This window comes from Diceros bicornis, chromosome 10 (genome assembly GCF_020826845.1).
Source record: "Diceros bicornis minor isolate mBicDic1 chromosome 10, mDicBic1.mat.cur, whole genome shotgun sequence".
Classification (NCBI taxonomy): Eukaryota; Metazoa; Chordata; class Mammalia; order Perissodactyla; family Rhinocerotidae; genus Diceros; species Diceros bicornis.
This window is the reverse complement of record NC_080749.1, coordinates 10,747,190-10,757,791: the sequence shown is the minus strand read 5'-3', so window position 1 is coordinate 10,757,791 and position 10,602 is coordinate 10,747,190. Positions and strand designations below refer to the sequence as shown.

Sequence of the window (10,602 nt, the reverse complement as noted above, 5' to 3'; positions counted from 1 at the left end):
TCGGTGGCATTAGGACCATAGCAACAACTGCATCTCCATAGCAACAACTCTAAATAGTGGAGATGGATAATACAGTAATTGCAAATCCCAGCCCTCTGAAAAAGAAGTGACTATTTGGAGCCAGAACAATGAAAACAGCAGATAAAAGAGGTATTATGGAAGGCAGAACTAGCAGGAAGCCTTAGGTTAGGGCTTAATCCCCAAACAGCCCACTGCCCATTATCTTTGTAAATCAAGAGCACTGAGTGTCAAGGGCTTTACCCCCTCCCAAAGGTCCACACCAGCAGTTGAACTCAATACAGCTTCTAAAATATCGGGAGCTATTGTTAGATCATTCAAGCCTTTTCGTTGTCATTTTGTATCCGCGTTTCATAGGAGCTGCGCTGTTTGATCTCCAAACCGTCTTTGGCTCCCTCTCGGTCTGAAGCTGGGGGCAGGTGGGGGAGGAGGTGTGATGCACAAAACAGATGGCGGCCTTGCTGCTGCGATCTGTGGAGGTGGCATGCCTTTGACAACCTCCTTTCTCCACAGAGTTCCACTTTTGGGTAGTGCAGAGCTGAGAATTCTCTCATTGATCTTGAAACTGAAAGAGTTAGTTCCCAGTCACTGAAATTGACAAAGACTTTTGCAGCTCATTAACCACCAGATTATGTGGCACAATTCATTAAAATTCTGTTTCATTGACTGCATTTGTAAATAGGCTTGGGGGAAGTTTATCACTTTTTGCCTCTTGCGAGCTTCCTTCAATGAGTACAACATTTTTCTTCTCCTTTTTCCTGATAGAAGTCTGAAATAATTTGCCACAAGATGTGTTATCGTTTAAATGCAAACTAAAATGAAATACCGACTAGGAATCACAGGTTCTTGGATTTTTTTCCCCTTTCTATTTGCTGCTGATTATGTGGGTTACTTTAATAAATACATTTGCTTCGAGATCTTGTTACATTAATTTTGCATAAATTGTCATACTTCTTAGCAGGCCTCTGCCCTGTAACTGCTCTCATTTGAATCCTAGAAGAAAAGGAAAGATTAAAGGTAATTAAAAAAAAAATCTTTTCCTTTTATTAATACTTAAGCATTAAAGAAGTTATTCTTTATCAAGTGCCCATCTTCAGATGGACCCAGACCACTGGACCAGGAACAAAGAACCAGGCTTGGGGCATTGCTCTTCCCCTGAGACGTTCTGCAAGGTCATTTGCTTACCCTAGAGTAGGCTTTTTTCTGTAAAGGACACATAGTAAATATTTGTGGACTATATCATCTCTGTTGCAACTCCTCAGCTCTGGCATTGGAATGCAGAAGCAGCCATAGGCAACGTGGAAATGAATGAGCATGGCTCTGTTTTAATAAACCTCTATCCGTGGACCCTGAAAGAGGAATTTCATATAATTTTCAAGTATCATGAAATACTCCCCTGCTTCAACCATTTAAAAATGTAAGAATTGTTTGTAGTTCACAAGCTGTATAAACACAGATGGTAGGTGGCCACTGGCAGGCTGTAGTTTGCTAAGCCCTGCCCTAGAGAAGTCGTCCTCAACTGTGGTCCCTGGGTGGGCAGGGTCGGCATCTCCCGGGAGTTTGCAAGACGGGCTGAAGACTAGTCTTGATTGAAGGAGGAGGGAGTGTAACGCCGTGGCCTCTGGTTGGAGTAAGAATTTCTCTGGCTATCTACTTGTGTTCCTCTAATACTTATGAGAAATTCATCCTCTGCCTGGGTCATCCCGGCCACACCAAGGTGGGTGGTGGGTAGGGACGTGGAGATCTCTTGCCATGGTAAGACATCTCTTGTTGTGGTAAGGAATAACACTTAGGTTATCAAAAGGTGTCTGCTCTTTGCCCATTTTCACTAGAGGCAGAGCAGGTGAAGTCCTTACATCTCAGCATTTCCTGAGCATAACAAATAAGGTTGACATGCCTTTTATGCGGAGTTATCTGGAGTGATTCCTGCACCCTGGAGAGAATGTCATATGAGAGCCATCCCACCCTGTAACTCAACATCCACATCTTCCCCTCTGTCAATACCCAGTGAATCTTAGGATCAGTGTCTTGGTTTGTCTAAACAAACCTCTTCACAGCTGAGCCTGGCTATACGAATTTAATTATGAAGCAATCCTGATTCGACATGTTACAATGACAACAACAATGACTACCTATTGTGTTGAGATCTGCTAATGTTCCTGGAACTTCACATATGTTAATTCAGAGCCTTAACACAAGACTCTGGGAATAGAAGATATATCATGTTAATATTCTGATCCTAGAAATGAAGACTCCAACGCTCATGGTTTAGATTGTTTTGCTAAGCTCTCACAGTTGGAAAGTGACTGAGCCAATATGAACGTTTGGATTCATCAGAATTAAAAGTTTCTGTTTTTTTCTTCTAGGCCACTCTAGGTTTAGAAACTACTAGTTTATTACATATTCTAAGAAGCAGGCATCAGGAAAAAATAAACCACTTGAGGTACGAGTCTGCATTATGAAATCTCCACTTCCCTCAAGAGTGTTCCAATCAGGGTTCCATTAGCCACAAGACTTCCAGCCGGAGCTTCCTGACTGGTAATGAGCCACTCCCATGACTCTCAAATTCTGTGGAGCCAAGACTGGGGGCAACTGGCCACTTGAGACGAGCTCCAATCTGCTCTATTTCTTAAGCATGGCTGAAGCTGGGAAATTACTCATTGTAGGTTCCCTTTCTGTGACTTTTCTGCATGCTGGAGGGGTTATAACTGCACGCCATTACTGGATGTCAATTTTCCTTTCCTGTAAAAATAAAAACACTTGCTCGTTTTAGGATTTGCAACTGACTTATATTTGCAGAACTTGAGAGCAAATACTGGCATGAAAGATGGCCTGCAATCCTTCTTCTTCTCTTGTACGAGCATAAGGGAAGCTGTGAGTCATACGCTTCTAGACAATGGTGGGAGGTGAACAGTGGGAGACAACAGTGCCTCCCACACCTTCTGCACATAAATGTGGCGTGAGAATTATCTCCTCCCTAAATTCGTCTCCTCTCTCTTAGCTTTTCTGCCAGTAAGTCTAGGCCTAGAGGTTGAGACTGATTACCCCGGGGAAGAGGGAAGTGACCATTGCCTGGAATAAAAATGCCAGTTTTTAGCTTGAGTTTCAAATGAAAGACGTCAAAGTCTTGAAAAACCAAGCTTACAAGAGAGAAAAAGGAGTTTGATTGAGGTTCCCTAATTGTGTTTTTACATATTGTCCCTGACTAACCATTTTCCCTTTCTTTCTTTCTTTTTTTTTTTTTTTGTGAGGAGATCAGCCGTGTGCTAACATCTGCCAATCCTCCTCTTTTTTTGCCGAGGAAGACAGGCCCTGGGCTAACATCTGCACCCATCTTCCTCCACTTTATATGGGACGCCGCCACAGCATGGCTTGCCAAGCAGTGTGTCGGTGCACGCCTGGGATCCAAACCGGCGAACCCAGGGACGCGGCTGCGGGGTGCGTGCACTTCACTGCTTGCGCCACTGGGCCGGCCCCCATTTTCCCTTTCTTTCATAGTGATCAATTTCTTATCTGGCACATTGCCACCCAGAATAAAGCTACCTTACCTAGCCTCCCTTGCAGCCAGGTGAGGATGTCACAAAGTCACAGAGTCAGACCAGTGGGACAAAGGCAGAAGTGTTGTGTGGGACCTGCTGGGAACATTCCTTAAAACCTGGTCAGAGTGAACCCCATGCCCATCTGCCTTGTCCTGTGGATGCCACCTCCTACACTGTGGGGTACAAGGGCCCCTTCCCAGGGGTGGTGAAGTGGTACAGAAAGGAGCCTGGCCCTAAGGACTTCATAGGGCACAGCTGCCTTACCAGCTGTGAAAGGCAGAACTTTGGCCCACGATCTTTGCCCCTGGTGTTATCCCATGAGTGTGTTAGATTACATGACAAAATGGACTTTGCATATGCAATTAAGGTTAGTAATCAGTTGGTCTTAAAATAGGAAGAATATCCTGGATTAACTAGGTGGGCTGAATCTAAATTTTATGAGCATTTGACAGGAAATATTTTTCTCCGGGTGGTAGGAGAAGGGGAAGTCAGAGATTCAAAGCATGAGAGACATTCAGCGTGTGATTGTTGGCTTGAAGATGAAGTGGTCCATGTGTCAAGGAATGGGGATTTCAGTCCTACAGCTGTAATGGACTGATTTTGCCAAAAACCTTGATGAACATAAATGTGAATTTTTCCCTAGAGCCTCCAGGTAAGAGTGCAGCCCAGCCAACACCTAGATTTCAGCTTTGGGAAGCCCTAAGCAGAGAATGCTGCTGGGCCACACTGTGCCTGGACTTCTGATCCATGCTTACTGTAAGATAATAGCTTCATGTTGTTTAAAGCTGTGACATTTGTGGTAATTTGTTACACAGTGATAGAAAACTGATATGCTAGCCTTTATGTGAGTGGAAAAATCTTGTTTTTTGGATCTTTTATCTATTGCAGCCAAACCTAATCACAACTACTGCACGTATAAAGAACCCAAAGGTAAGATGTTGACCCTAGAGACAATGGTGGAACAGCATTGTATGTTCCCGTAAGAGGGATTGAGCTGAGAAAAAGAGAGTGCAGGGTAAGAATGTAGAGTCAAGTATTCTTTACATGCCCCATCCTTTGGTGGGGAGGAGGTAGATGAATAGAGGCTTCCAAAAAGGTTTAGATGAGTCCCAGAGCAGAAGGTTTCTCCTTGCTTTTTCAGGCATGTTCTGGAAAGACTATGCACCTCTCAAAAAAAAACTGGAGTGTTGCCACTTCTTACATGGCACCAGAAAGCAAAGAAAAAACACTTGGAAAGTGGGCGTGAGATGTGATTCTCAGGTTCTCAGAGTCTTGGCCAGGCAGTCCTTTGAAGGTGGGGATTCAATGGGAGTGACTCTGGCCTCAGGTTCTCCGAGGAATGGCTGCTCCATTAGGAGGGCTAAGTTAGTGGGAAGAACCACAGCCAGAGACACCCACTTTTGTGGTGGGTCCAGCAGGGAACCAGCCACTCTCCCAGAGCACCAGGACCCTAATCTTTCCTGGCACCCAGGTGCCATTTGGGGAAGCAGGAAGGAGAGGGAGACGTTCTTGAAGAGAGGAGACGTTCAGGAAGACTAATTACCCAAATATTTTTGATTGACAGGATTGAGCGTTTATAGGCATCCAGCAATCAATAAGAGTTCAAGAGCGAGATAAGCTGAGATATAGAAAATAATGGTGGTGAGATATCTTTTTTTTTTTACATTTGGCTCATATTGTATAGTTTTCTAGCCTGTCACAAACAGATTTATTCTGTCTACATTTTTGGGTTTTCCCCCACCATTTTCATCCTTTATTTTCAAAAACTTTCTTCTTATTAGAAACAAAACAAAACTTAATTCTATGTCATCACTGTGCTGAGTGCTATCAAGTTAGCTTATTTTTTTGTGTTTTTTTCCTTTTTACGTTTTTTTTGGGGGAGAAAGATTAGCCCTGAGCTAATATCCATTGCCAATCTTCCTCTTTTTGCTGAAGGAGACTGGCCCTGGGCTAACATCTGTGCTCATCTTCCTCTACTTTATACGTGGGATGCCTGCCATAGAATGGCTTGATAAGCAGTGCATAGGTTCGTGGCTGGGATCTGAACCCGCGAACCCCGGGCCGCCAAAGCAGAGCGCAAACTTAACCACTACGCCACCGGCCTGGCCCCTTTTTCTCCTTTTTAAATTGTACAGTACATCAGTCACACAAAATAACATATGTAATGGTATTTGCAGTTTAAGGACTCAATAGAATAAATATGCATCCTGAATTTTGTGTTAAATATTTCCTTTTTCTCTTTATTGTTTTATCACATTTGTATACACTCCTCAACAACGTAGTATTTGGTTTTACCTACTTTTGTCTTTATTATTGATTGAATCCTACAGTTTCACATGGGCTCCTCTCATTCAACCTATGCTTTGATCCGTCTGTGTGTGTGTGCGTGCCTGTACTGATTTTTATTGCTATACTGTATTCTAGTGAATGACTATGCCAACATTTATTTATCAATTCTATTGAAGAGGGCCAATTTGGTTGTTTCTGGTGTTTTTCCTATTGGGAAAAGCATCGCTACGAATGCTCTCGCAGAGTCTCCTGGTGCACGTTAGCAAATGCTTCTCTAGGCTGAAGCTGGGCCAGGAGTGGCTGGGTCGTGGGATATGTGCATGCCTGCCTTTGCCAGGTCCTGCCGAAGTGTTTTCCAACTACAGGGTTGTTTAACCCCATGTGGCACATGTTCCTTCCTTTATGGGACTCACAGCACAGCTGGGGGACAATACAGCCCTCAGGAGTAAGGTAGTGTCCGTACTGGGTAATTAGGAGCTCCAGGGTGTATTTAAGGCATTAGAAAGGGAGCCCTGTGAAGACCTTGTGATATTTCTGCAAGGAAATCAGCCCACAGATTGCCTGGGCAGGGCAGGCTTCCGCTGGGGGCTAGAAGTAACTGCTTTACACTGTGGAAGCAGCCTGGAAATAACAGGGAAGCTGGGGAGCAAAAGATGGGAACTACAAGTAAAGGGCAATAAAGAATTCTCCTTCAGTCAAAATGGTGGAGGGCGTGGGAAGGAGTCAGTCTGGCCATCATTCCATTTGACCCCTGGCTACACACAAGCCAACCAAGACTTTATAAAGAGCTGCGATTCCCTCTGTTTGGGGAATTTGTTTGGGCTTGTCATCATCTGGCGGCGCTCCCTGGTCACATCTTCTCCTGGCTTCTCCACTCCACTGTGCTCTGTGGCCTGGTTCTCACGGGATTGGGCACCCCATTTAAGGTTTGGTTACACTGCCACTGACCTTCCTTTTAATTCCCAGGATGTCTAGTCCACTCTTCAAATGAAGCCAGTGAGAGGCCCTTTCCCCCACCATGCTTAGCCCAGTTTTGGCCCTTAACAATCAGCCCTGGCCATGAAAACTCTTCTCTGGCCTCACTTGACAGACATGTGGGGCTAGGCAGTAAGACTCACAGAATCCCAAGTCCCATTTTCAGGAGGAAGGGACTAAGGAAGCTAAGGGACTGACTTTGGGTTGCACAGTTTACAGTAGGGTTGGAACTCTAGTCTGCAGCTGCAAATCCCAAATTCTGTCTTTACTCTGGGGGTGGCAAACCTTACGCACTGAGGGTCAGGAGATGGTGTGAAGTCACGGTGGTGAAAAGAAAGGGAGAAAGGCAGGAAATGTGGTCCTAATGGGAGGGAACAAGTCTTGCCTGAAGGCACTCGAATTCACAAGTGAGAAAGAAAAAGAACTGTACTGGCCAAACAATATACTTGTGTCCAGGCTGAGCCAGCAGGCAGCCATTGTGTGATTTCTGCTCTACAGTGGCTGGGCTCTCTCCACTCGGGACTGTAATCTACCCGCTATAGAGCCATCCAGTCCTCTGTACTGTGTGGCTGGATAATCTGATTCAGCTCTACATTCCCGTAGCCTAGCATGGGGCCTGGTACATGCAAGGTGCTCCCTAAGTGATTGCCTTAACTGCATGTATATTTGTAAGGAACTTCAAGTCTCTTCTGGAACAAGATGGATTAAGAATTCTAAAGAAGTCTGAATGAGCAGCTCTATTCAAAGGCTGAACCTTTACGTTTTTTCGCATTTACTTGGCCTTCCACCTGTTCCAAACATGACCAGACGAGAGGAGCCCTGTTCTCCCACCTGACTGGTTTCTGCTTTGCCCTCACTGCGCAACCTTCTCATCTTCTGAGTCACCTTCTGTGACTTTGCTCATCTGTTTTCCCACTTGGAATACTCTGCCTAGTCCATTGGAAAAATTATTTTTAAAAATTCATTTTAAAGGCTTGTTATAGAAAAGTCAGAAAGTACAGACAAGTACAAAGAACTTAAAAATACTCATATCTAACTAAAGATAACTTCTGTAATGCACACACACAAACACTTTTAAATCAGACCATAATATACGTCCTGTTTTGTAATCTGTTTTTTTTTTTTTTTTTACCTAATATGGGGGGTACACAGAGCTTTTGTGAAAATCAAATCAAATAAAGTATGTGAAACACTGTGTTGTAATTAATTTGATATTAAGGTTTCATGGAGGTGGTCGGATACACCTCTGGTCACTGTGCCCTTTTTGCAGAAGCTTTGGCCTGTGGCTCCTGTCTGCCCTCTCAACTCCAAGCCTGCCAAGATCCTGGGTGAGTCCCCCATCTATGCACATGGCCCTTCCAATAAACCAGTCTCCTAGTTCTGTCACTCCCTCACCTCCTATAATTATTTCCCCCATTCCGTCTCAACCACCCACTGGCTGGTCACACAGTAGAACTCACCAGAAATTGTTCCACATCCAGAGTTGCTAATTCCAGCATCCCGCTGTCTGACCACAACTTTCTGTCCTTCTGTTGCTCATTCAGTGATTCCCTCCACGCTGGTTCTTCAGTCTTATCAGGCCCTCTTGGCCACTGACCGTTGCCCCCTCTGCCAGTCCATCAGCTCTCTTCTTACAGAGCTTGGATTCCACGGCACGTCTTTCTGATACTCAACCCTTACCTGGCGAAACTCACCCCCGCATGAAAGTTGACATCTGTTTTCATCCCACCTGCAATTGTGGGTCTAGCCATGTGTCTCCAATAGAGCAAAACTGCTATTGAGAGAGCAGTATATATCTCCAACAGAGAAAACTTCTTGATTACTGATCTGATAGATGTTACCAAGTTTCTCAGGATAGCCCATTCTCCCCCAAACGGCTCCCCTCCTTTAGCAGAGGATCTGGCTCTTCACATGGAAACGTGTATTCTTCAGACTTTCCCCCACCTAACATCCACACTTACTCACACCTGCACCCACTCTTTCCTCCTTGTCTTCTGTGAAAACTGCTGCTTGTTATGGACACTGTGCTGCACTGTCCAACTCCCCTCTAGCAATGAAACACTTATTAGCCAGCTCCTGGGAGAGCAGCCTGCAGAACAGCCTCCACTGTCAGCCCCATTCACGGGTTGCCTCAGCTGATGAGAGGCCCTGGCTGATGGTCCAGGAATGGTCCATGCCAAGGGATAGAAGCAGATGTGGCCCCTCTTACCATCACCCAAGTGACCGAGTCAGGGAATTTTTTGTCTTGTGTCTGCAAATCTGGGCTCTGTGGGTTTCGAGGTCCTGGTCCCCAAAGGAGGAACACTTCCACCTCAGGACACAGTGAAGTTCCCATTGAATGATAAGGTATGGCTGCCACCTGGCACTTTCGGCTACTTGTGTGAGGGGGCAAGAAGAGGAGTCACCATCTTGGTGGAGCAATTAACCTTGGTCATGAGAAGAAAGGGTTGCCGTTATGTAGTGGGGGTTGGGAGGAATTTTGGCATCTGGGTTATCCATTTGGTGCCTCTTGGTGTTCTTTTGCCCAATTTTGGCAGTGAATGGACAAGACAAATGCAGCAACCCTGCTTGAGTAGGGTATGGTGGTCAGTGGTTTGGGACTCTCAGGAACGACACCAGGGTCATGCCACCAGCTAAGGTACCAAGACCAGCAGGGGTGCTGACTGAGGTAAGGGAAATCAAGAATGGTTAGTAGGGAGGGGATGATGAGGTTCATGTTGGGGCCTGAGACCAGCTGCTGTGGCAGGGTTGTGGCCTTCCCATTAACCCCTCCCCCCCCTTTCTTTCAGTGCTGTTGAGTTGGAACTTCTAGCGACCCTGTGTACAGCAGAGTGGAACCCTGCCAGGTCTTTTTGTACCATCTTATCATCTTCTGGCACTGTATCACACAATGCTTCATTGCTGTTCATAGGTTTTCATGGCCAATTTTTTTGGAAGTGGGTGGCCAGGTCCTTCCTCCTAGTCTGTCTGAGTCTTTGCTGAAGTCAAGAGAGAGTGGAGAGTCAAGCTCCACTGAAACCTGTCCACCATGGGTGACCCTGCTGGTATTTGAAATACTGGTGACATAGCTTTCAGCATCGCAGCAACATGCAGCTGCCACAGTGTGACCACCAACAGACAGGGGGTGTGGTTCCCTGACTGGGAAACGAACCCAGGTTACAGTGGTGAGAACACTGAATCTTAATCCACTAGACCACCAGGGCTGGCCCCACTAACCTTACTTTTCTGAGTTTTCCCCTGGCAGAGCAGCCCACCAGGATCCCCTCTCCAGGGAGGGGGAACTGCCCTCAGACTTATACAAAGAAGTGGATCTGAGTGGCATAAGAGGTGGATGTGGTGGACACTGGGAGGTGCCATCCAGACCACTTTCAGGAGTTCAGGACTTATACTCCAGCTGCTGTGTGTGTGACTGGCAGATAGCTGAGCTCTTCTTAGGGTAACCCACATCTGATGACTTTCAGTTTGGAGGTTTCTCCTCCAGAGCTTCATAGCCGCCAGGCCATTGCCATCCTCCTCCTGAAGGGAACTCAGGGGAAGAGGGTCAAGAAAATTGCCCTCCTTGGAAGAGCAGTGACCTTCAGTTAAGGGACACAGCCAGCACAAGTAATCTTGCAGGGATGGAGCTGATAAAGAAATATCTTGACCTCCCCTCCTCCCTCCCTCGCTTGAGTTCCTGCCAGGGCTCCCCACTGGCGGACTCAAACAGAAGCCAGGGCTTGGCTGAGGCAGGCCCTGCAGATCAGCCCCCTGGGGCAGAGGGCAGGGAGGAGGAGGTGGGTGG

The 10,602-nt window shown here is 46.0% G+C and overlaps 1 long non-coding RNA gene across 1 annotated transcript; it reads left to right on the top strand.

The window, feature by feature from the left end:
* Nucleotides 1-4,205: 4,205 nt before the first annotated feature.
* Nucleotides 4,206-8,139, top strand: LOC131410487 (uncharacterized). The gene is made up of 3 exons (XR_009221263.1): nt 4,206-4,313; nt 5,122-5,198; nt 8,092-8,139. It is a non-coding gene; the product is annotated as an uncharacterized LOC131410487 (long non-coding RNA).
* Nucleotides 8,140-10,602: the final 2,463 nt, after the last annotated feature.